Source organism: Haliotis rufescens, unplaced genomic scaffold, assembly GCF_023055435.1.
Source record: "Haliotis rufescens isolate VD_foot unplaced genomic scaffold, xgHalRufe1.0.p SCAF_114, whole genome shotgun sequence".
Classification (NCBI taxonomy): domain Eukaryota; kingdom Metazoa; phylum Mollusca; class Gastropoda; order Lepetellida; family Haliotidae; genus Haliotis; species Haliotis rufescens.
The window spans coordinates 5,438-33,347 of record NW_025963796.1 but is presented as its reverse complement, the minus strand read 5'-3'; the positions used below and the strand labels follow the sequence as shown (position 1 = coordinate 33,347).

Genomic DNA, 27,910 nt, shown 5'->3' with positions numbered 1-27,910 from the left:
AAGATATTAACGGTTTATAATGAAACATTTTCGAGATAATAACAAACGGCGAGATGTCATATTAACTCCATAAATGACAATCTGTCATTTTATCATATAATGGGTAGGTTTCTCGGCAGGATAAAGCCAACGGATAAAAACGATATCCGTTGGGGTCATATGCGGATAGAGATGCAAATATCAAAGGTCAAGTAGGGACTACTTTTTGTGTTTATAAACAAACATGGCGTCGCCCTTGTCATTCGGCAATCGAGTCAGAACTACCCATCGGGAATCTGGATAAACTACAGAGATAATTGCTTTCATAAGCAAAAGGACAGTCTAATATACTTAAAATCAGTGTCTAACTGTGACGTCGCTAAGGCATTTTATAAGTTTTGGCAACTTTGGACATATAAATTTCGAAACAATTTTGCGAGGGCACTAGCCCTAGCCAAGCGGGGTCAGTAGCCATATCTGTGCTTGTAGACCTCTGCGGCTTGAAACCTTTTCCACAAATTAAAATAGTTGGATTTGGCCGAAATATATTTGAATTGTTACCTTCTTTCGTTTTGTCGCTGTGTGTACATCTGATTGCACTTCAAACGTTTTGACAGGACAGGCCGACTGTCAACAATGTCTGATCGTGGCCATGACGTCTCATAGACTAGGGTTAGAGTAGCTTCCCTTTGACAAAGGGCAGTTACTCCAGCGGACAGACCGATGGATTGCCGCGAAATGCAAGTAAATTGTGTTGTTGTTATGCGTATATTTTGCTTCGCCACTGTATAAGAAACAGATTTCAGTTGGAACTATATTGGCTACTGTCACTGTCCGACTGACACATCACTTACCCTGTGACGTAATAAATATTAATGCGCGCATTCCAGGAAAACTCCAATGTGAATGTAATGTTTGTGAGGGAGGGAAAGCGATTTCCAAACACAAAATTAAAGAATGACATTATATGATAAAGAGGTTATCACGCTTGTGTGTTTGGGGATGGTAAATATCCTGTATTAGGAATAAACACTATGTATTTAGCTCGCAATGTTTATTCCTAATACAGGATATTTACCATCCCCAAACACACTCGCGTGATAACCTCTATATATTGTCGTTAAATATCGAGAGTTCTGAAACACTGTATATAATAAATATAATAATCGTTTCCAAAGAAACGATCTCAGTTTTTTTTCATTTTTACTTACATTTGTAAGCAACCCATATTCCCGTTGGTACATTGTTCCCGCACTAATACTAAATGTCACTATCTAACAAGACCTCCACTTTTAAAGTTCAACGTTAAAAGAAAAAAATTCAATATAGTTGAAAATAAACTGAACATATTGTCATAGCGACTGATTTATGACTACCATTGTCTGCAGTACATTTGACTCCAAGGGCAAATTACCCTGTAGCCAGGTCTCCATAACTTAATTGTCATTACGTTTTAGGCGCTAATCCCTGTTGTTAATCCTCACCAACATTTCATTGTATATTGACTGACAGCCAACCTGGGCTACTTTATCTCTTCCCGTTAATTACTGTTATTTATAGTATGACATTTATTGCCTTAATTGTCCACGTCGTTGTCTTTCCATTGTTGTTCATTACTATATATGTGCTACCATTACACTGTTACTTGGGTGTTAGTCAAGCTTGGTATTCCGAGTGCTGGTGTAGGGACGACCTCGAGCAGGATGTGCCGCTCGTAGGAAACGCCCTGAGGTGAGCTGGAGCTCCGCTCACCTCTTGTACGCCTGAGCTGGAAGGTCCGCTCATCGCTGTGTTTGTGTTGTCAGAGCAGGTATTCCGCTCATTGTGCAATTGTTGTTTATTGTTTACATGTTGTGCATAACGCGTTCCGGGACAGTGATGTCGATTTTGTCCTTTATTCCCACAAGAGCTAATTCCCCGTCAACATGCGCGTTGACAATATTTTAAATTCATATATTCATTACCCTAAGTATGTGATGTCTGTCATACGTAACATGCACTGCACTCAAGAAATTGAACAAAATTATTACTTACATGGATCATACCCGACGATGACGTTATTGAGTTTAGGAATCCAGTGAACACCACCAACTAACTGGCACTCTCCACGCACTTACATAACGCTGCTACTTTAAGGGACAGTGATCAAGCATTGACTACACTGAAATGTCATGATGTTGCTAAGGCGCTCGAATCAAAAACTTGAAATCGTGAAGGCTTCGTCTTTGTGAACAAGCTGGTAACCTGTTTTGCAATACCCGTCCCGCTGGTATTATATTTCCTCGCTATATTATTGCTTCACGAAGGTTTTATTTAAACACTATGCACTTGGATCATTGCCAGGATGGGTTGAGTGGGCATGGGATTGAGCGAGTGACATCAATACATAATTATGTTGAAGCTATGCTTCTGTATAGTTTGTTTGTTTGTTGTTTAACGCCGCACTCAGCACAATTCCTGCTATATGACGGCGGTCTGTAAATAATCGAGTCTGAGCCAGACAATCGAGTGATTGACATCATGAGCATCGATCCACGCATTTGGCATCGGTGACATGCATCAACCAACCGGTTGCATCAATCAACCGGTTTTCCGCAAGCCCGGATTGGACAACTAGATCCAAATCCTTGAGTATGATTGCTCTGGAGGCGAGCGGCTGGTTTCGGGACGGCCTTGTTGGTGACACTAAGTCCCTTGTTGTCCGTCCTGACCTATCTTGTCGGAGAAATCGGTTTGGAAACCCGAGGACGTGGTTCTCGGTTTGACGAGGGATATAAGCTCATGCTCTGAGGCTTGCTTCCTTGTCATGGGACGTCGATCACGTCTTGCGGAGACATGTCACTCCTGCCTTGGTGAGAGACGTCGCTCCCGTCTGAGGATTTCCCTCCTTGGTGAGAGACGTCTCTCCCGTCTGAGGAGTTATCTCCCTGGTGAGAGACGTCTCTCCCGTCTGAGGATTTCCCTCCTTGGTGAGAGACGTCGCTCCCGTCTGAGGAGTTATCTCCCTGGTGAGAGACGTCGCTCCCGTCTGAGGAGTTACCTCCCTGGTGAGAGACGTCGCTCCCGTCTGAGGAGTTACCTCCCTGGTGAGAGACGTCGCTCCCGTCTGAGGAGTTACCTCCCTGGTGAGAGACGTCGCTCCCATCTGAGGATTTCCCTCCTTGGTGAGAGACGTCGCTCCCATCTGAGGATTTCCCTCCTTGGTGAGAGACGTCGCTCCCGTCTGAGGAGTTATCTCCCTGGTGAGAGACGTCGCTCCCGTCTGAGGAGTTACCTCCCTGGTGAGAGACGTCGCTCCCGTCTGAGGAGTTACCTCCCTGGTGAGAGACGTCGCTCCCGTCTGAGGAGTTACCTCCCTGGTGAGAGACGTCGCTCCCGTCTGAGGAGTTCCCTCCCTGGTGGGAGACGTCGCTCCCGTCTGAGGAGTTATCTCCCTGGTGAGAGACGTCGCTCCCGTCTGAGGAGTTACCTCCCTGGTGAGAGACGTCGCTCCCGTCTGAGGAGTTATCTCCCTGGTGGGAGACGTCGCTCCCGTCTGAGGAGTTCCCTCCCTGGTGGGAGACGTCGCTCCCGTCTGAGGAGTTACCTCCCTGGTGAGAGACGTCGCTCCCGTCTGAGGAGTTACCTCCCTGGTGAGAGACGTCGCTCCCGTCTGAGGAGTTATCTCCTTGGTGAGAGACGTCGCTCCCGTCTGAGGAGTTACCTCCTTGGTGAGAGACGTCGCTCCCGTCTGAGGAGTTACCTCCTTGGTGAGAGACGTCGCTCCCGTCTGAGGAGTTATCTCCCTGGTGGGAGACGTCGCTCCCGTCTGAGGAGTTCCCTCCCTGGTGAGAGACGTCGCTCCCGTCTGAGGAGTTACCTCCCTGGTGAGAGACGTCGCTCCCGTCTGAGGAGTTACCTCCCTGGTGAGAGACGTCGCTCCCGTCTGAGGATTTCCCTCCTTGGTGAGAGACGTCGCTCCCGTCTGAGGAGTTATCTCCTTGGTGAGAGACGTCGCTCCCGTCTGAGGAGTTATCTCCCTGGTGGGAGACGTCGCTCCCGTCTGAGGAGTTATCTCCCTGGTGAGAGACGTCGCTCCCGTCTGAGGAGTTACCTCCTTGGTGGGAGACGTCGCTCCCGTCTGAGGAGTTACCTCCTTGGTGAGAGACGTCGCTCCCGTCTGAGGAGTTATCTCCCTGGTGAGAGACGTCGCTCCCGTCTGAGGAGTTACCTCCCTGGTGAGAGACGTCGCTCCCGTCTGAGGATTTCCCTCCTTGGTGAGAGACGTCGCTCCCATCTGAGGATTTCCCTCCTTGGTGAGAGACGTCGCTCCCGTCTGAGGAGTTACCTCCTTGGTGGGAGACGTCGCTCCCGTCTGAGGAGTTACCTCCTTGGTGAGAGACGTCGCTCCCGTCTGAGGAGTTACCTCCTTGGTGGGAGACGTCGCTCCCGTCTGAGGAGTTACCTCCTTGGTGAGAGACGTCGCTCCCGTCTGAGGAGTTACCTCCTTGGTGAGAGACCCCGTCTTGAGGCTTGTCTTACGGGTGAGGAGTGCTGCCTGTGTCTTGCTGTGTTAAGTACACAGACACCTGCCGCCGGGATGATTGTCGGTTTAGGGTCTTGACAGGCCTCCTTGAAGATTCACATCTATAGATTAGTATTATATCCACCTAAATACCACTTTATAGTGTCTCAGATCGCTGTACTTAAAGAAAACAGGGAGCTTAAAGTGAAGCCCTTTTCCCTCTACATTCTCAACATAGTCTCTATCAGAAGTGTTTGGCTTGTGTTGGGTCCGACTTGGCCCGGGCGGTCAAAATCAACTTTAAACACACAGACGTATCTTAAAATGTATTTACATAGATTAGTGTTATATCTACCTATATACTACTTTATAATGTCACGGTACATCGTATTTAAAGAAAAAAAGGGGCTCAAAGTGAAGCATTTTTACTGTATTTTCTTAAGAAAATCTATGTCAGAAGTGTTCGGTCCGACTTGGCCCGGGCGGTCAAAATCAACTTTAAACACACAGATCTATCTTCAAATGTGTTTACATCTATAGATTAGTGTTACATCTACCTATGTACCACTTTATAATGTCACAGATTATCGCATTTAAAGAAAACCATTAGTTCAAAGTGAAGCCCTTCACATTCTTCTACATTCTCAACATGACTAGTATTATATCTACCTATATAATACTTAATAATGTCGCACGATAACTCAAAGAAAACTGGCCTGTTAAAGTCGAGCACTTTCACTGTATCTTCTCAAGAAAATTTCACCAATTGTGTTGGAGTGAAGTATACTCTTTAAAGTGAAGCCCTTTTTTCATGGTATGTGTCTGGTCGGAAAATCCCTTGCTTTTACCTAATCCGTCGTGGGGTTTTTCAAGGATCATACTCACAGGGTAACACTTGGAGAAGGTAAGGTGAGACACTTTGCATTTCAGGATAAACCTCTCCCTCAACCCTGCTTAATGCTTCTATTAACTATGAGTGTGTTTAGGAAAACAGGATTATCTGAGACAGTTGTAATCTGCCATACCGCGAGAATACGTGCTGCATCTCCGAGTACGGTACAGAAACTGAAGTAAGTTGGGCTCTCTTAGTTTTCTGTATGCTTACACATCATCACGTCATACTGGATTTACTTTAGTTTCTTATTCTAATACTGCTAATATTTGTCAGTGGCCAGTGAAAATATCACAAGGGAAAATTCCAATATATACAAAATATACAATTTGTATATATGGTATATCCAAAAATATACAATTTTGTATATATGGTATATCCAAAAATATACAATTTTGAATATATGGTATATCCAAAAATATACAATTTTGTATATATGGTATATCCAAAAATATACAATTTTCTATATATGGATAGATTTAACCACTGCTTTACTCAGTTCCTTTTTACTGGATTCTCACAATATGTGGTTGATATTGAAAATATTACTAATAATACCGGACAGTATTATTGCATGTGACAAATATACTTGAAAACTATGTTCATTATGACAACTATATTTGGAGTGTTTTACATAATAAAGAAATAGAAGATTTCAGCAGACTATATATAATACGTCCGCCTACTGTTTACAAATAAGATGATCTATACATACAAGTAGTTCAGAGTAGTTTTAAACAGTGTCGGTAAAATAAATTTATCGTGAATGGCGGCAAATATGAATATATACAATTTAATATATATGTTTCTGTTATGTCATGGTATGTTGATTCTGAATCTAAAATATTGCTTGATATTGTTTGCCAAACAGTTGTATGCACTGTCCATCGTGATACTTCTACTTAAGTATATAAAAAAGGATGTTTGTTTAGACATGCGTTCATTGTAAACAACGGCGCCGTGTTTTCGTTTGCTGGTTAGCTTTTACAGGTCAAAAGCAAAGTTAATCGCATTACTTTCGTGACGCATTTTAGGCCTGTCATACAGTTCCTGAAACAAATATATCCAATACAGCAGATGGAAGTCAATCATATTTGGCAAGACTAGATTACTGCAGTTATATATTTTATCAATATAATCAAACAATTGTTTTTATTTTTGTAAAATATGTTCATTTCAGAAACTAGATGTTAGTCTAGCCAGCGGTCTAAACTCGCATTAATTTGGTTACACGTTTCATGATTTACAGTATTCGTGAAGAATATGTAACAATTAGCCACAATTAGAGCCTTTGGTAGGAGTAGAGGGAATGATAAGCATAGACTTGCTAAGTATTTTATGATATTCATGCTAGCTCAAAAGAAACTTTGATTTATGTTTGTAGTACACCCCAAAAAGAGGGATAACACAAGTGATATATTAAGATGACATACAACTTATACATACTTACGTGTATAAACTACTATCAAACAGTGAGGGATAACAGGTGTTTGCATAGAGGTGAGCGTATCCTGCACCACCGGTGGAACAAACACACGCACAGCCAAGTTAGTTGTTAAACCCGAAAAAAACACGGAAACGATTAGCACAAGTCAAAACAGAGAATTTCATCGGACATAACTCCATTTGCTACTTCTGTGGTAGTCACCAATCAACCCATTTATACTTCCAAAAATAGCTTTAACCCTTTTAACGCTTTTGAGAAATTCAACAGTATTGGTTTGGTTTGACAAAGCAAGAAGCACAAATGGGGCATGTTTCGGCCAATGATTAGAGTAATCTTGCAAGTCTAAGGGTCCAACAGGAGTTATTTCTGCGACATGCTATTTCAAAACCCAAAATTCAGAGGGATATATATGAAAAGAAAGATCGAAATAATACAAATATAACTTCCTTCCAGGTGAAGGCTATCACTTGAAATCAAATAAACAAAGCAGATTTTAGTCAATGACACATCTCTTGGGGTAGAAGTTCATCTCTGTCACCATGCTATGGTATTTCTGGAAAGGAAAGTTAACTTACAAAGTTGTAATATACATGAAAGGCTTAATGTTGCTGATTAAGCGCAAAGATATCAGTTCTAACTGACTGCTCAGTAACATTCATGTAATATTAGTAATATTCAAATAAGTGTACTTGTTCTAGGTGTGTGTGACGTGGATACATATATATAAGCGTATAGAAGAAACGTCAACAAACTTGTAACTATGTATAAAATAATAAAAAAAAGACATGTCCTTCATATATAATTGATCTTTTACCACCAGCTGTGTCACAGAAGGTCAGTTATAATCTCAGAAACCGCCATGATTTTGTAGTTCCATTTGCACGGACATCTACGTTTAAAAGGTCTTATATTATAGATACATTAGGCCAGTGGAATAATCTATCATCAGGGATAGTCCGTCAATATCTTATTTTAAAGCTGTCGCATCTGAGCAGCCTACATCACCACCTATGCACTATAATTGCGGTGAGAGATCTACAAACATATTGCACACTAAATTGAGACACAATTGTAGCACACTAAATTCCAACCTGTTTCGTGTTAATTATCTGATACTATTTCCTGTAAATGCGGAGCTCCTTGTGAAAATGTATTCCATTTCTTCTTCCAATGTACCTTATATGATGTTATTAGGGAGACATTACTGACAGCTATCGATAATCTTGGGGGACAAAAATTTCTAAATAGTATTCTTTTTTTGTGATCCAAACTTAGATGTTTTCCTGAATACAAAAATATTCTTGTCTGTACACAAATTTATAGAAACGACTAACAGATTCAGTAGCTAGCATATTATTGTTTCCAAACTGTTAATCATTAATATTGTTAAATCTATATACAACACTAACATGTATAATATTAGCATATGTTTGAGATGCACACTGTCTTCACTTTCCAGCACATTGTACATATCCTTCATATGAGCACTGTATATAAATTTATATTGCGCACTATGTTTCCATAATGTGATGCTTCAACTGTAAATTGTTCATTTTCATTATGCAATATTATGTATAACTGTATATAGGGAGAAGGTGGTGATAAGTGCTGCACTTGTGCCCAATCCCTTTGTCTTTTTGGACAATACAATATGTTTAATAATAATAATAAGCAACCAATGTATTATGATCAGGGTCCATTGGTATCCCTTCAGCAAGTGCGAATCAGGTCCTAACACATCTCTTTTGTCATGTATCACGCGCTATACAGTCGAACCTCGCTTATCCGGACAATTGCTTTTTCTAAAATGTTGTCCGGATAAACGAGTTTCTGGATATCAGAATACCTTGTTATCTGACCAGAAGTCCTTCCCCTACCTCAATTCTACCGAGGCATATGTGAAATGAATGGCAAAAATATGATTTATGAAGGATCGACCAATTACTAATAAAATACATTGTGCTGTACATACCTACGCAGCATGCTGTGACAGCGCACTGCATTATTGAAACGGCTGAAGAAATGCATATGTAGCCTAGTTTAGACTATGCACTTGTTTTGTGTACAGATACGACGGCGAGGTTGGGGCAACCTGACACACATGAGCATTAATAGCCATGTTTACCTGTACTAGTTGAGAGCCAAGGTTGAAGTCATTAATGTGTGAAAAATGTTGTCGAGGCATCTGTAAACGGCTAAAGAAATGCAAATGTAGCCTAGTTAAGACTATGCACTTGCTTTGTGTACAGATACGACGGCGAGGTAAGGGCAACCTGACACACATGAGCATTAATAGCCATGTCTATCCATCTATCTATCTATCTATCTGTCTATATTTGTTGAGCACGAAACCTTGAAGTGTAGCCAGGACATTTCCTCGAAACTATGGGCGGCCATGTAGCTTCAATATCTTATAAATTATATCACTGAACATAGGTCAAGGTGTATTCAGTAAACAAAGATCTGAAGGGCTGTATTTCCTTCATCGAACACACTATGCGTTCATCACAGTTTGTGACGGATTACGGATACGAACGAACTAGCACTAGCACACGAACGAACTAGCACTTGTTAAGATTTGTTATCTTGTTCTGTCTCTACCCTCTACTTCCTTAATCACAATTTAAATCCTCAACAGACTTTCGGGCCTAACACTGGCAATTTAAGACCCTGTGTTTCTGTATTTACTTGAGCTCATTTCCCCTAAGGTTTACACATCTCATAAGACTAAATCATCAATGATGTCAAAGCTGTCTGACATGTTTCTTATGAACAGTTTATGAAGCTAAACAATGTCCAAGTGACTTAAGCACAAACACTTCTGACATAGAATTTACGTGTGATGTGTTTGTAACATAGCTCACAAACCTTATGTACAGTGTGAGTAGCATAGCATGCAGTGTAATGCGTGGAGTATGTGTGCAGTATACATTCTCTGGAATGTTGTATGTGTGTGATGTGTTTGTAACATAGCTTACAAGCATTATGAACAGTGTGAGTAGCACAGCAATCATGCAGTGTAATGCGTGGAGTATGTGTGCAGTATACATTCTCTGGAATGTTGTATGTGTATGATGTGTTTGTAACATAGCTTACAAGCATTATGAACAGTGTGAGTAGCACAGCAATCATGCAGTGTAATGCGTGGAGTATGTGTGCAGTATACATTCTCTGGAATGTTGTATGTGTGTGATGTGTTTGTAACATAGCTTACAAGCATTATGAACAGTGTGATTAGCACAGCAATCATGCAGTGTAATGCGTGGAGTATGTGTGCAGTATACATTCTCTGGAATGTTGTATGTGTGTGATGTGTTTGTAACATAGCTTACAAGCATTATGAACAGTGTGAGTAGCACAGCAATCATGCAGTGTAATGCGTGGAGTATGTGTGCAGTATACATTCTCTGGAATGTTGTATGTGTGTGATGTGTTTGTAACATAGCTTACAAGCATTATGAACAGTGTGAGTAGCACAGCAATCATGCAGTGTAATGCGTGGAGTATGTGTGCAGTATACATTCTCTGGAATGTTGTATGTGTGTGATGTGTTTGTAACATAGCTTACAAGCATTATGAACAGTGTGAGTAGCACAGCAATCATGCAGTGTAATGCGTGGAGTATGTGTGCAGTATACATTCTCTGGAATGTTGTATGTGTGTGATGTGTTTGTAACATAGCTTACAAGCATTATGAACAGTGTGAGTAGCACAGCAATCATGCAGTGTAATGCGTGGAGTATGTGTGCAGTATACATTCTCTGGAATGTTGTATGTGTGTCATGTGTTTGTAACATAGCTTACAAGCATTATGAACAGTGTGAGTAGCACAGCAATCATGCAGTGTAATGCGTGGAGTATGTGTGCAGTATACATTCTCTGGAATGTTGTATGTGTGTCATGTGTTTGTAACATAGCTTACAAGCATTATGAACAGTGTGAGTAGCACAGCAATCATGCAGTGTAATGCGTGGAGTATGTGTGCAGTATACATTCTCTGGAATGTTGTATGTGTGTGATGTGTTTGTAACATAGCTTACAAGCATTATGAACAGTGTGAGTAGCACAGCAATCATGCAGTGTAATGCGTGGAGTATGTGTGCAGTATACATTCTCTGGAATGTTGTATGTGTGTGATGTGTTTGTAACATAGCTTACAAGCATTATGAACAGTGTGAGTAGCACAGCAATCATGCAGTGTAATGCGTGGAGTATGTGTGCAGTATACATTCTCTGGAATGTTGTATGTGTGTGATGTGTTTGTAACATAGCTTACAAGCATTATGAACAGTGTGAGTAGCATAGCATGCAGTGTAATGCGTGGAGTATGTGTGCAGTATACATTCTCTGGAATGTTGTATGTGTATGATGTGTTTGTAACATAGCTTACAAGCATTATGAACAGTGTGAGTAGCACAGCAATCATGCAGTGTAATGCGTGGAGTATGTGTGCAGTATACATTCTCTGGAATGTTGTATGTGTGTGATGTGTTTGTAACATAGCTTACAAGCATTATGAACAGTGTGAGTAGCACAGCAATCATGCAGTGTAATGCGTGGAGTATGTGTGCAGTATACATTCTCTGGAATGTTGTATGTGTGTGATGTGTTTGTAACATAGCTTACAAGCATTATGAACAGTGTGAGTAGCATAGCATGCAGTGTAATGCGTGGAGTATGTGTGCAGTATACATTCTCTGGAATGTTGTATGTGTATGATGTGTTTGTAACATAGCTTACAAGCATTATGAACAGTGTGAGTAGCACAGCAATCATGCAGTGTAATGCGTGGAGTATGTGTGCAGTATACATTCTCTGGAATGTTGTATGTGTGTGATGTGTTTGTAACATAGCTTACAAGCATTATGAACAGTGTGAGTAGCACAGCAATCATGCAGTGTAATGCGTGGAGTATGTGTGCAGTATACATTCTCTGGAATGTTGTATGTGTGTGATGTGTTTGTAACATAGCTTACAAGCATTATGAACAGTGTGAGTAGCACAGCAATCATGCAGTGTAATGCGTGGAGTATGTGTGCAGTATACATTCTCTGGAATGTTGTATGTGTGTATTGTGTTTGTAACATAGCTTACAAGCATTATGAACAGTGTGAGTAGCACAGCAATCATGCAGTGTAATGCGTGGAGTATGTGTGCAGTATACATTCTCTGGAATGTTGTATGTGTGTGATGTGTTTGTAACATAGCTTACAAGCATTATGAACAGTGTGAGTAGCACAGCAATCATGCAGTGTAATGCGTGGAGTATGTGTGCAGTATACATTCTCTGGAATGTTGTATGTGTGTGATGTGTTTGTAACATAGCTTACAAGCATTATGAACAGTGTGAGTAGCACAGCAATCATGCAGTGTAATGCGTGGAGTATGTGTGCAGTATACATTCTCTGGAATGTTGTATGTGTGTATTGTGTTTGTAACATAGCTTACAAGCATTATGAACAGTGTGAGTAGCACAGCAATCATGCAGTGTAATGCGTGGAGTATGTGTGCAGTATACATTCTCTGGAATGTTGTATGTGTGTGATGTGTTTGTAACATAGCTTACAAGCATTATGAACAGTGTGAGTAGCACAGCAATCATGCAGTGTAATGCGTGGAGTATGTGTGCAGTATACATTCTCTGGAATGTTGTATGTGTGTCATGTGTTTGTAACATAGCTTACAAGCATTATGAACAGTGTGAGTAGCACAGCAATCATGCAGTGTAATGCGTGGAGTATGTGTGCAGTATACATTCTCTGGAATGTTGTATGTGTGTGATGTGTTTGTAACATAGCTTACAAGCATTATGAACAGTGTGAGTAGCACAGCAATCATGCAGTGTAATGCGTGGAGTATGTGTGCAGTATACATTCTCTGGAATGTTGTATGTGTGTGATGTGTTTGTAACATAGCTTACAAGCATTATGAACAGTGTGAGTAGCACAGCAATCATGCAGTGTAATGCGTGGAGTATGTGTGCAGTATACATTCTCTGGAATGTTGTATGTGTGTGATGTGTTTGTAACATAGCTTACAAGCATTATGAACAGTGTGAGTAGCACAGCAATCATGCAGTGTAATGCGTGGAGTATGTGTGCAGTATACATTCTCTGGAATGTTGTATGTGTGTGATGTGTTTGTAACATAGCTTACAAGCATTATGAACAGTGTGAGTAGCATAGCATGCAGTGTAATGCGTGGAGTATGTGTGCAGTATACATTCTCTGGAATGTTGTATGTGTATGATGTGTTTGTAACATAGCTTACAAGCATTATGAACAGTGTGAGTAGCACAGCAATCATGCAGTGTAATGCGTGGAGTATGTGTGCAGTATACATTCTCTGGAATGTTGTATGTGTGTGATGTGTTTGTAACATAGCTTACAAGCATTATGAACAGTGTGAGTAGCACAGCAATCATGCAGTGTAATGCGTGGAGTATGTGTGCAGTATACATTCTCTGGAATGTTGTATGTGTGTGATGTGTTTGTAACATAGCTTACAAGCATTATGAACAGTGTGAGTAGCATAGCATGCAGTGTAATGCGTGGAGTATGTGTGCAGTATACATTCTCTGGAATGTTGTATGTGTATGATGTGTTTGTAACATAGCTTACAAGCATTATGAACAGTGTGAGTAGCACAGCAATCATGCAGTGTAATGCGTGGAGTATGTGTGCAGTATACATTCTCTGGAATGTTGTATGTGTGTGATGTGTTTGTAACATAGCTTACAAGCATTATGAACAGTGTGAGTAGCACAGCAATCATGCAGTGTAATGCGTGGAGTATGTGTGCAGTATACATTCTCTGGAATGTTGTATGTGTGTGATGTGTTTGTAACATAGCTTACAAGCATTATGAACAGTGTGAGTAGCACAGCAATCATGCAGTGTAATGCGTGGAGTATGTGTGCAGTATACATTCTCTGGAATGTTGTATGTGTGTATTGTGTTTGTAACATAGCTTACAAGCATTATGAACAGTGTGAGTAGCACAGCAATCATGCAGTGTAATGCGTGGAGTATGTGTGCAGTATACATTCTCTGGAATGTTGTATGTGTGTGATGTGTTTGTAACATAGCTTACAAGCATTATGAACAGTGTGAGTAGCACAGCAATCATGCAGTGTAATGCGTGGAGTATGTGTGCAGTATACATTCTCTGGAATGTTGTATGTGTGTCATGTGTTTGTAACATAGCTTACAAGCATTATGAACAGTGTGAGTAGCACAGCAATCATGCAGTGTAATGCGTGGAGTATGTGTGCAGTATACATTCTCTGGAATACAAGCACTGTAATGTATGTTGTATGTGTGTAGACGATACACGTATGTAACATATGTGTGAATGTTCATTATTACTTTTATAAATAAGTGTATACATGCGTTCACTCCTATGTATCAGGGTGTGTGTGTATACAGGTACAAGTGCGTGTATTTGTTCAATTGTTAATGGTTTGATGTATTCATGTATGTATGAAAAACGGCGAGGGGATGCGCTTTGGGTGTGTATGTATATTTTATATTTTGTGTATATATCGAGTATGCTAGCTTGAAATTATTAACCCGAAGATTTTTCCTCCCATGAAAGCGCAGTTTGCCTTTTTGTTTCTTCATTAAGTTCTTTCATTAAGAAGCATCCGCCCGGAGAGCGGAAGGTCCAGGGTTCGATCCCGGGCCGCGTCATACAAAAAGACGTTAAAAGATTGTACTTGTTGTTACCCTGTCTGGCGCTCGGCATTAAGGGGCTAAAACAAGGACTGGTCGGCTCGGAGTCAGTATACTGTGTCTGAGTGGGGTATTCATGTTAAACTGCGGCATGGTATCTCAGTGAGCTAGCACTATAAATCGGCATCAGTCCGGACTAGTACACGCAGCCACACACACACATACACGTGCATGCACGTCGCTATATAAGTGCAATAATCTTGGACGCGACGTTAAACCCAATTTCACCTCACCTCACCTTTCATTAAGATCATGGTTATGGTTAACTTTATCTTCCTTTCTTTTGTCTTTTCTTTGTGTCCAGTGTTTCATTTAGAATTATATTACAGCATGTCATTTGACCTAAATCTACATCAAATTACAACAAACCTGATTACATGTTTTATTTACCTAAGTTCAGTTTGTGTGTGTCTACCTCCATATCATCACTTACTGGAACCCACTGCCCCGCCTGTTACGACAATAGATATGATATTTGATTATGACTGATATTGAACAATACAGGCAGGAAGTGGGTTCCTTTGCTGCAAAAGTGCATTCAAAATTTGCTGTCCGATTTATGAAATCCAGTCACAATTTTAAGTTGTTGTGTCTCTACAGCCCACACGTATCGGTAATTGTTTCTCTCATCCTACTATGCTGTGGCGATATTCACCCCAATCCAGGGCCGTAATATTTCAGAGACCTTAAAATAATACATTTGAACGTACGCAGTTTGAAAGATAAAACTGATTTACTTGACGCAGAATTTCGATCATATGATATTATATGTCTAACAGAAACCTGGTTGCATGCAGACATCTGCAGTGTTGATATAGCAATACCTGGATACTGGATACCACCTACCATTCAGGAAAGACAGGCAAACTCGTGGTGGCGGTGTCGCGATCTATGTCAAAAGTAATCTACACGCAAAACATTTGTACTGTCTTGACATTCCTGGGCTTGAGGCGGTGTGGGTACAGATAAAATGTAAAAACCGTTCTTACCTAATCGGTTGCGTCTATCGAGCAGATAAGAGTGCGGCGTACTGGGATCTGATTGAGGAATCTATCGGTAATGCAGTCGATCTGAACATGTACACTGTCGTTGTCGGTGACTTTAATATTGACGTCATTCGGGAAAATCGAACAAAAATAGATTACCTTCAATTAATGTATGATCTTAAACAGATAATATCAGAACCAACTAGAATTACACCACATTCAAGTACCTTGATAGATTTGATTTTTGTTTCTAATGTTAAAGCAGTAAACGAATCTGGAGTTCTTGACCCTATCTGCAGTGACCACTGTCCGATATATGTGACCATCAAAGAACCAATTTCTCTCCCTACAAACTATATGAGGAAGGTGTATAACTATCCCTTATCTGATACAGAAAGTATGAACTGGTGTGTCAATGATATTGACGTTGAAGGTTTATTTTCTTCTAAAAATATAGAGAAAAATGTAACCAATTTAACATCCGCAATTACGAGGATCTGTGATGAGCACATACCAAATAAGACTGTCACCATCAGACCTACAGATCCACTTTGGATGACGAATCATATACGATCCTTGATTCGGAAACGTAATCGTTTACATAAAATTGCCAAAAAAAGTAACCATCCAACTAAGCGGGCTAATTTCAGATCAGCAAGAAATAAAGTTACTTCCGCTATCCGAACTGCTAAACAAATATTCGTCTCTAAAATTGAAGATACTGTTAATAACTCGCCTTGTACCAAAACGTGGTGGCGCCTGATTAAAGCGTTTATAAAATCACGCAACGATAACAGCCAATTCCCAACAATTATTTTCAATGATGCAGTCTACAATGGCCCCGATGAAATCGCAAATGTCTTAAATAACTACTTTACCGCTCAGTCCACAATTGAAGATCAAAATCGAGATGTGCCCGACCCCCCGGTTCCCTGTAACTCAACATTATCTAACATCACTCTAACCCGCGATGACGTCAGAGATATTCTATTGTCATTGGATACATCGAAAGCGACCGGTCCGGACGGAATAGGAAATAAAGTACTTAGATATACCGCAAATAGTCTGACATCCATACTTACGAAATTGTTTAATTTATCACTTAGCCAGTCAATTTTTCCCTGTTTATGGAAAGAAGCATCAATAATACCTATCCACAAAAAGACAGCGTACACGAATGTTCAAACTACCGTCCTGTCGGACTGACATCTTGTTTATCGAAAGTCTTTGAGAAATGTGTATTTAAATATGTATTCAACTTCCTAAGAGATAACGACCTACTAACAAATTTACAATCAGGATTTATGCCAGGAGATTCCACATCAAATCAATTAACCTATTTGTATAATTTCATAGCTAAAGCTCTTGACGAAGGAAAAGAAGTTAGAGCAGTCTTCTGCGATATAAGTTAAGCCTTTGATAAGGTATGGCATAGAGGAATTATTAATAAGCTGAAAACTCATGGTATCCAAAGCGAACTATTAAAATGGTTTGAAAGTTATTTAGAAAATAGAGTACAACGGGTAGCAATTAACGGGTACAAATCTGACAAGAAAGCTGTACTAGCTGGAGTACCTCAGGGCTCAGTCCTTGGACCACTTCTTTTTCTGATATACATTAACGATATTGTATGTGATATTGACAGTAACATTCGTCTCTTTGCAGATGACACTTCATTATATGTTATCATAGAAGATCCATCAGTTGCTGCTACCTGTCTTAACAATGATCTAGATACAATTTCACAATGGGCCCGTAAGTGGCAGGTTACATTTAACCCAAATAAGACCGAAACCATCCAATTCTCACGTAAAGCTAAACCGTCTCTAAAGCCGAACCTACTTATTGACGGAACAATCATAAAAGAAGTCAAAAGTCATAAACATTTAGGAGTGACACTCCAAAGCGACTGTACATGGACTGATCACATAAATGATATTGTACAAAAAGTTCGCCCTATGATCAGTTGTCTGAGGAGTTTTAAATACCGTATAAATATCACGTAAAACCTTGGATACTATGTATAAGTCCTATATCTTGCCAACATTTGACTATTGTTCGCATATTTGGGATAATTGTACGTCTGAGCAATCGCGTATATTAGAAAGCCTACATCTTGATCTCCTGAGAACTATATGTGGTGCCGTTCGTGGCACAAGTCATAAGAAACTTTATAACGAAACTAAATCTCAATCCTTGCAAGATAGAAGATACTGCCAAAAAAAATTTTTTTCTTTAAAATGTATAACAACCAATTCACAAAGTATCTTTGTGATTTGATCCCAAACTTTGTCTCCGAAACTACAAAGTATAATTTAAGAAACAGTTCTGAAATACAAGGAATTTATAGCCGTACTTCCTCTTACGCCAAATCCTTTTTACCAGACACAATACACTTATGGAATGCTCTACCAAAGTCCAAAGAGTCAAGTAGTCTGTCAGAATTTAAAAACCTTATTACGAAAACCGAAAATAAGACTTATTTTGACCTTAGCTATGGCACTCGATTCTGTCAAATCGTTCACTGCCGCCTCAGACTCGGTTGTAGCGACCTAAACGCCGATAAGTATTATAACAGACGTTTAATTGACAGTCCGTGTTGCTCCTGTGGATATCAGAGTGAAAACGCCCTACATTATTTTTTTACTTGTTGTAACTTTACTCAGATAAGACTTAATATGCACTTTTACACTACCGGTTATAACCTGGATACTATTATGAACGGAAACAATGAACTTGCTCACTCTGAAAACCAGAAATTAGTTGAATCCGTCCACGATTTCATCATCAAGACTAAACGTTTCAGCTCCTCACAAATTAATAATTAAATAAACCGGACAATAACCTCATGATTGACTATTACTTTTGTTACAAACGACTTGTTAGACACACACAAGCTGTAACTTTCTATTTATGTTTTTGTATCTGATGTAATATGTACAGACATATTATTTAAATAATGTCTATATCGATGACGTCACATCCTTCATTTCAATATGTAATTTATGTTGTATGGGAGCGGTGTTAACATAAGCTGTAAAGCTTGTTCACCAATCCCAACTCATTCCAATGAATAAAAATATGTTTAAACCACATAGAATTTCTTAAGAAAATACAGTAGAAATGCTTCACTTTGAGCACCTTGTTTTCTTTAAATACGATGTACCGTGACATTAAAAAGTGGTATATAGGTAGATATAACACTAATCTATAGATGTAAACACATTTGAAGATACATCTGTGTGTTTAAAGTTGATTTTGACAGCCCGGGCCAAGTCGGACCCAACACAAGCCAAACACTTCTGATAGAGACTATGTTGAGAATGTAAAGGGAAAAGGGCTTCACTTTGAGCACCTTGTTTTCTTTAATTACAGCGATCTGAGACACTATAAAGTGGTATTTAGGTGGATATAATACTAATCTATAGATGTGAATCCATTTGATGATACATCTGTGAGGTTTAAGTTGATTTTGATACCCCGGGCCAAGTCGGACCGAACACTTCTGACAGAGATTTTCTTAAGAAAATACAGTAAAAATGCTTCACTTTGAGCCCCTTGTTTTCTTTAAATACGATGTACCGTGACATTATAAAGTGGTATATAGGTAGATATAACAATAATCTATAGATGTAAACACATTGGAAGATACGTCTGTGTGTTTAAAGTTGATTTTGACCGCCCGGGCCAAGTCGGACCCAACACAAGCAAAACACTTCTGATAGAGAGAATGTAGAGGGAAAAGGGCTTCACTTTTGAGCACCGTGTTTGCTACTGCAATCTGAGACACTAAAGTGTTATATAGGTAGATATGATATTATAATAAGTCTATAGATGTAAAGTATGTGTTGTAATTTTAGAAGCGCTTTGACAGTTATTAACGCGTGTCGTGTCAGTCCTATGACATTCGCGAATATCAACTTGCAGAAAACATCCTGTGTTTGTTTAACATGAATTAGTAAATGTTAATTAGGTATGCCAAACACGTTAATTAATGAAAGAAGAGTAGTCAAAACACTGTCATTTCGAATTCCTGCCCAGGACATCACAGCCCTGCACGCTAAGGTCGGTGAGAAACCTTCTCATCAAAGTAAAGACACAGTCAAGACACTGACTTTTCGGTATGAACTCTCGGTAGTAAGCTATAATTATCAGTTTATTACATTGCTGAAGATACATTTTGATTCAAACTCAATTAAATGAGCAAAACTATCCGTTTCTGGACATTTGAGATCTGCCTAGATATGCACGTTTCGTTTTATTATTCTCCAATCCTTTTTTAGTATTACCCACTGGCCCGGCCCGGCCCGACTTTTTTTGGCCCGACTTTTAGGCAATCCCCGACATGGGGTTGTCCTGGTTTTATGTATCTGTAGTAGGGTGCAAAGTTCAGTGAAACATTTGCACTCAAAGTTTCTTCCTTGATCTGTAAATACTTGGAAAGGGCAACCAAATCTAGAGAAAAAAACCATCTACGGCAACCTTGGCTGTTACCTCAGCCATTTAGGGTAGGCAAAGCTATGCACTCCACCCGTTTAGTGAATTAGTCAACCATAATCAAGATGTATTGATTACCCAACTTGCTTTTGGGCAAGGGGCCAATGAAATCAAGATGAACTCTTTCCATGGGCGCCCCTGCATGAAAGTTGATCATTGGTGACCGCATGTCGTACAGGTCCTTTGTTTCGGCTACAAGTTGAACACGTGCTTACATACAACTTTAGATCTTGTACCATGTCATGCCAGTAGAAACGTGCTTTAACTCTGTCGATTGTTTCTTTTTTCATTCCCAGATGTCCCACGGCCGTGATGTCATGATTCAACCTAAGCACTCCTTGCTGTATATCGGAACCACCAGGGATGCCTTGCATCGTCTTGTCTTTTCTTTTATGAGAGGATCAACATATAACAATCCCTGATTGCCGATCCGAAATGAAGTTCGGTTCAACCAAAAGTGTTTTGCTGTGGGACTGGCCAAGAAGAGACTTGATTCACTCGTCTCTTCAGCAGTTTGAATCCAACCCATTATACTGGCCAAGTCTGTATTATATCTCTGCTGATTGCTTAGCTCCTAGGCCGAATACCCAAATTGTTCTTTCTGACCATCATAGGTCACCACAGCTACTGGGGTGGTGTTCAGTGGGAAACCAGAATCCCCATTGGATTGTATTTCAAGACAGGAGACCGACAGGCCACAATCATCAGTCATCCTCAGAGAGGCAATCCCGCCCAACATGGGCCAGAGGAATGGTGTCATCCACATCCTTGAAGAACCTACTCCAATTTTCATGAGCCCGAGTGCATTATTTGCATCTTCCACAACTTTTCAACATTATTTCTGGTTTGTAGTTATGGCATTGGCCCCCTTGTGGAATACGTGATAGACCGTCCGCGTTGGCATGCAGATTTCCTGGGCAATGTTTCACCACCATGTAAATTCTTCCTGCTACTTAGCCAATTGGCCATTTGGATTCCGGAAGATTTACCCATTGGAGAATGTTGTGATCAGTCCTAACAGTAAAACGCCGTCCCAGCAGATAGTGTGGAAACTGCCTTGTAAATCTGATTACTGCCAATAGTTCTTTTCTGGTTGTACAATGTCGTCTCTATTCAGCGGTCAAAGATGGCCATGGCTCTAAGTTCCTTTGTTTACATCCCTGTACCTGATCTGGGTCAAAGATGGCCATGGCTCTAAGTTACTTTGTTTATATTCCTGTACCTGATCTGGGTCAAAGATGGGCATGGCTCTAAGTTACTTTGTTTATATTCCTGTACCTGATCTGGGTCAAAGATGGGCATGGCTCTAAGTTACTTTGTTTATATTCCTGTACCTGATCTGGGTCAAAGATGGGCATGGCTCTAAGTTACTTTGTTTACATTCCTGTACCTGATCTGGGTCAAAGATGGGCATGGCTCTAAGTTACTTTGTTTATATTCCTGTACCTGATCTGGGTCAAAGATTAGTATGGCTCTAAGTTACTTTGTTTATATTCCTGTACCTGATCCTGGTCAAAGATGGGCATGGCTCTAAGTTACTTTGTTTATATTCCTGTACCTGATCTGGGTCAAAGATGGGCATGGCTCTAAGTTACTTTGTTTATATTCCTGTACCTGATCTGGGTCAAAGATGGGCATGGCTCTAAGTTACTTTGTTTATATTCCTGTACCTGATCTGGGTCAAAGATGGGCATGGCTCTAAGTTACTTTGTTTACATTCCTGTACCTGATCTGGGTCAAAGATGGGCATGGCTCTAAGTTACTTTGTTTATATTCCTGTACCTGATCTGGGTCAAAGATGAGTATGGCTCTAAGTTACTTTGTTTACATTCCTGTACCTCATCTTGGTCAAAGATGGGGATGGCTCTAAGTTACTTTGTTTATATTCCTGTACCTGATCTGGGTCAAAGGTGGGCATGGCTCTCAGTTACTTTGTTTACATCCCTGTACCTGATCTGGGTCAAAGATGGGCATGGCTCTAAGTTACTTTGTTTATATTCCTGTACCTGATCTGGGTCAAAGATGGGCATGGCTCTAAGTTACTTTGTTTATATTCCTGTACCTGACCTGGGTCAAAGGTGGGCATGGCTCTAAGTTACTTTGTTTATATTCCTGTACCTGATCTGGGTCAAAGATGAGTATGGCTCTAAGTTACTTTGTTTACATTCCTGTACCTCATCTTGGTCAAAGATGGGGATGGCTCTAAGTTACTTTGTTTATATTCCTGTACCTGATCTGGGTCAAAGATGGGCATGGCTCTAAGTTACTTTGTTTACATTCCTGTACCTGATCCTGGTCAAAGATGGGCATGGCTCTCAGTTACTTTGTTTATATTCCTGTACCTGATCCTGGTCAAAGATGGGCATGGCTCTAAGTTACTTTGTTTATAACCTGTACCTGATCCTGGTCAAAGATGGGCATGGGTCTAAGTTACTTTGTTTACATTCCTGTACCTGATCCTGGTCAAAGATGGGCATGGCTCTAAGTTACTTTGTTTATATTCCTGTACCTGATCTGGGTCAAAGATGGGCATGGCTCTAAGTTTCTTTGCTTATATTCCTGATCTGAACTGGGTTTACATAGATATAGATCTAATTTATTTTATTTATATTCCTGATCTGAACTTTGTCTACATTTGTATAGATTTAAGTTACTTTATTTATATTACTGATCTGAACTTGGTCTACATGGATAAAGATCTAAGGTACCTTACCTTATATTCCAGATCATCGTTCCTCAAAGCGATCTTAGTGCTACGTCTATCGTATGCCGGTGTTAAAGTATGGGAGTTACGATCACCTTGGCGCTAAGATGGCTTTGTAGGAACAGGGCCCTGAACTAGGTCTACATGGTGGGGTGAGGTGAAATGGGGTTTAACGTCGCGTCCAAGATTATTGCACGTATATAGCGACGTGCATGTACGTGTGTGTGTTTGTCTGGCTGCTTGTACCAGTCCGGACTGATGCCGATTTATAGTGCTAGCTCACTAGTTGAATACCCCACTCAGACACAGTATACTGACTCCGAGCCGACCAGTCCTTGTTTTAGCCCCTTAATGCCGAGCGCCAGACAGGGTAACAACAAGTACCATCTTTTAACGTATTTTGGTATGACGCGGTCAGGGATCGAACCCCGGACCTTCCGCTTTCCGGGCGGACGCTCTACCACTAGACCACGGAGACTGTAGTTCTAGATGGATATAGATCTAAGTTACTTTACTTATATTCCTGATCTGAACTTGGTCTACATGGAAATAGATCTAAGTTACTTCACCTTAAATTCCCGGATCTGAGTCGGGTCAAACATGGTCATCACGTTGGACATCTTTCGGCGTCGTTTCATACTGATGCGTATCTGTGCCATAGTTGTATGGAACTGCAAATGGAGGAAAAACCTGCACCCGATTCATTCGTGCTTGTGTTGTAAAGAAATAGTATAGGAATCGTGTTGTACTCTCAGTAAGATACACTGTGTCAAGTTGTACTCTCAGTAAGAGACACTGTGTCAAGTTGTACTCTCAGTAAGATACACTGTGTCAAGTTGTACTCTCAGTAAGATACACTGTGTCAAGTTGTACTCTCAGTAAGATACACTGTGTCAAGTTGTACTCTCAGTAAGAGACATTGGGTCAAGTTGTACTCTCAGTGAGAGACATTGGGTCAAGGTGTACTCTCAGTAAGAGACACTGTGTCAAGTTGTACTCTCAGTAAGAGACACTGTGTCAAGTTGTACTCTCAGTAAGAGACATTGGGTCAAGTTGTACTCTCAGTGAGAGACATTGGGTCAAGTTGTACTCTCAGTAAGAGACACTGTGTCAAGTTGTACTCTCAGTAAGAGACATTGGGTCAAGTTGTACTCTCAGTAAGATACACTGTGTCAAGTTGTACTCTCAGTAAGAGACACTGTGTCAAGTTGTACTCTCAGTAAGAGACATTGGGTCAAGTTGTACTCTCAGTAAGAGACACTGTGTCAAGTTGTACTCTCAGTAAGAGACACTGTGTCAAGTTGTACTCTCAGTAAGAGACACTGTTCCACGTTGTACTCTCAGTAAGAGACACTGTGTCAAGTTGTACTCTCAGTAAGAGACACTGTCAAGTAATACTCTCAGTAAGAGACACTAGGTCAAGTTGTACTCTTAGTGAGAGACACTGTGCCAAGTTATACGTTTAGTGATACATACTTTATCTAGTTGTACGTTCGGTGATACATACTTTATCTAGTTGTACGTTCGGTGATAAGACACAATATCATGTTCTACTTTCAGTAGTAGACACTGCACCACGCTGTACGTTAAGATGAGGTAGGTATAGTTCCGTCCACTTACCTGAGGTGACGGGATAGCAGTGTCGCAGTAGAGCGTCCGTATATACAGGCCGTGCGCCTGTCAAACTCTCCACTCCAATACGTGCACAGTCAAGCTACATGGTGAATGCAGGTTTCCATTTGATATATGCACAACTGTTTCAATACTCTGCTGTAATCCTCTGTGTGGTGTTCATTCATAACATAACCGTCGCCCCGTTATGGTTGACGGGGATAAGGGATGGGGTTAGAGGGGGGTATGTGTATGTGTGTGTGTGAGGAAGGGGGGGGGGGGGGGGGGCGTCTGTCGTCTAAGTGGCCTTAATTCAATCAATCAATCTTTATTGTATGAAAGGCCATTGGCCCATATACACATACAGATAAACAATATCGTTTACAGCTGTACAGCTTATTATATAATTATTGGATAACTAATATGATGCTTGACATGTATTAGAGGTATTGTAATAACAGTGGAAATAACCACAGTGGCAGTAGTAATATAAAATACAAAAGGAATGGAATAGCATAGCACGACGTTCAATACAAAATAATGTATCAGTAATATACTCATCATGTCATGAAAATTTGACAATTTAAATGTATATGCATTTCTAGTAGAAACTGACTGACTGACTGACGGACGGATCGACGGATCGACGGACCGACCGACCGACCAACCCACTCACTCACTCACCTTTGTGGGGTAACAGTATCTTTGAATACGATAGATGTTATCATGCCGTATGTTTGAAATCTGGTGTCATCACTATTCCATATTCATTCATAAATGCATACATATGATATTATACATTTAAGATAGCAACGCGATACTTCACAAAGAACAATTAAGAACGAAGAGTGGTTTATTTCACGATAAAACGGGTTTTTTCTTTGAAAAGATTTGAACATACGCCCACAATTGATGACATCGTAAACTGGACGATGCCAGTTTTGAGAGAGTGGCAAGTTCTGCACCTTAGATGACGCTGGACAGCGCAGATAAACGCAATGGCTGAACGATCGCATCTAAAAGTGGTCGAGATATCTGGCAATCTGTAATAGAAGAAGAGGTACAGATAATGGCCTTCAATAAACCACTTGCCACATTGTATCTCTATACTGTTAAATGTCACCCCCTGTTTATAAAATGGGTTTGTTCGACCTTACCGAGATCGGATTGTATTTAGGGAGTCATAATGTAAATTGAAAATTATATTAACATCCTAAAAAAGGATGTTAATAATGTTGATCATTTATGAAAAAAATATAACTCGGGTCGTTGTTTATCCATTGATTTTTTGGTTAATGATAACTTTTTGCAAAGTCCTTTATGATAAGGAGCAGTGTCTCTGGTCTGAACAAGAGCAAGTTTGGCCGTGATCTGCGAGTCATACGGTCATTCATGCGGAACAACCGTAACCACTCCCCTCCCCACCCCCACACCCCACCTAGCCCCCTACCCACACACCCCACCCACACAAGTCACGACAGAACGCAACAACGCAACAAAGCTTTAGAAGCTGACTTTCAACATTGTTGCACTACTTCCGTTTCACAACCAAGATGGCTGACATCACCACAACCCGTATTTGGGAAGTTTTGGAAACAGTATGTTTCCGACATATGCGGTCTGGACCACTGTCAGCCTTGTCGCATGATGGGGTAGAGGCACGTGAAATTATCAAACTCACAGACAATAGAAATCAACAATCCTTGATGGGGGTTACAAAACTGACTGCGATAGAAAACATACCATACTTGTATTCTGCAGGGTCCAGATTAGACAGACGCGTGAAGAACCCATGCTTGCCGGAAAAGGCGACTAACAGGATCGGGTGGTCAGGCCCGCTGACTTGGTTTAAGCATGCCATCGATCCCAATTGCGTTGATCGATGCTCATGAGATTAATCACTGGATTGTCTGGTCCAGACTCGATTATTTACAGACCGCCGTCATATAGCTGGAATATTGCTGAGTGAGGCGTTAAACAACAAACAGCCAAATAAACAAACATGCCCGTTATAGGCCGAGGGGTGACTAAAGGGATGATAGGTAATACGTTAAGAGTGAGTGAGTATGGTTTTACGCCGCTTTTAGCAATATTCCAGCAATATCACGGCGGGGGACACCAGAAATGGGCTTCACACATTGTACCCATGTCGGGAATCGAACCCGGGTCTCCAGCGTGACGAGCGAACGCTTTAACCACTAGGCTACCCGACCGCCCCAATACGTTAAGAACATACAGGCTTTTTAAATCAGACTTGACTGTTGAATATTATGTTTTTAAGCTTAGATATGAGGACCTACGCCGTGTTTTAGCTTTATTTCGATGTGGAAGTTTATCCTTTGCTATAGAAACTGGACGCTATTCTAAACCACCAACCCTACTGTGTGATAGAATTTGTAAATACTGTTTTAATACTTTAAATATCCGCACTGTTGAAGATGAAAACCACTTTCTTATATGTTGTCCTATTTATAAAGGTTTAAGATATGAAATATTTCATGAAGCTTCAAATGTATCAAATGAGTTTTTATACCCTTGATGATATGCATAAGTTATGTTTTATATTGAAATCGGACGACTTACAGTATTGTTTATCTAAGAGTGAGTATGGTTTTTCGCCGCTTTTAGCAATATTCCAGCAATATCACGGCGGGGGACACCACAAATGGGCTTCACACATTGTTCACATGTCGGGAATCGAACCCGGGTCTTCGGCGTGACGAGCGAATGCTTTAACCACCAGGCTACCTGACCGCCCCTGCATGTCTCTTGAAGAAAGAATAAAATAATACATTAACATTTTAAGGAAAGTATTTTATTGTAACGGTAATAATATAAGCATGATAATAAAGAATCATTTATGTCGTTCAAAAAGTCAGCATGGACGAGTATCTCTTGTAGTATTGACATAGTTAAGCCATAAACATTTCTGTATATGTTTGCGATGATTTATTTTTATCAGACCAACTAAGGTCACAAAACGATTTTCTTGCTGCAGAATACATATGAACTATGAAACATTTACATTTCACGGGACAGACTAAAGTTTACCCACTCACTGATATCCTTTTAACATGAGGCAGGAATGTCCTCCTGAAATAGACACATCAACACAATGCAGGCTATGCATAGTGACAAGAATTGACATGCATGTATAACCATTTGGCATCTCTTACATTTTAATCATTGATATAGCTTAAAGCATTATTTCATCTCATAGTAACTAATGCCAAAATAATACTTTGTTCATAACACAGTTTGGGAAAGGTTTACAAAATCAATGTTATTTATCAGGTCAAATACTTACATGTATGTTCTAAAAGTCAAACTTGATACACAGAAATACATCGACGGACTATGTCCCTTTCGACAAAAGCACCCAAAGCCATACAGTATTTTATCATCCAAAACTGGCTCCTACAGGAGATATCGCTTGGATGAGATCAAGCGATATCTATACTGTAGATATCGCTGCAATGAAATTACATCACAATGGTTTGCAGACCATTGTGACATCACTTGTTACCATGACGTCACAATCAAATGACATCACTAAT

The 27,910-nt window shown here is 40.4% G+C and overlaps 1 long non-coding RNA gene across 1 annotated transcript in view; it reads right to left on the bottom strand.

Moving 5' to 3' along the window:
* The window catches only part of LOC125378159, a 43,304-nt gene extending 18,871 nt beyond the window's left edge, over positions 1 to 24,433 (bottom strand). The window contains exons 1-2 of the long non-coding RNA XR_007220039.1: positions 24,363 to 24,433; positions 23,312 to 23,413 (exon numbers count right to left, since the gene is read on the bottom strand). This is a non-coding gene — a long non-coding RNA (uncharacterized LOC125378159). The remainder of the gene's footprint in view (positions 1 to 23,311; positions 23,414 to 24,362) is intronic.
* Between the last annotated feature and the right edge of the window lie 3,477 nt (positions 24,434 to 27,910).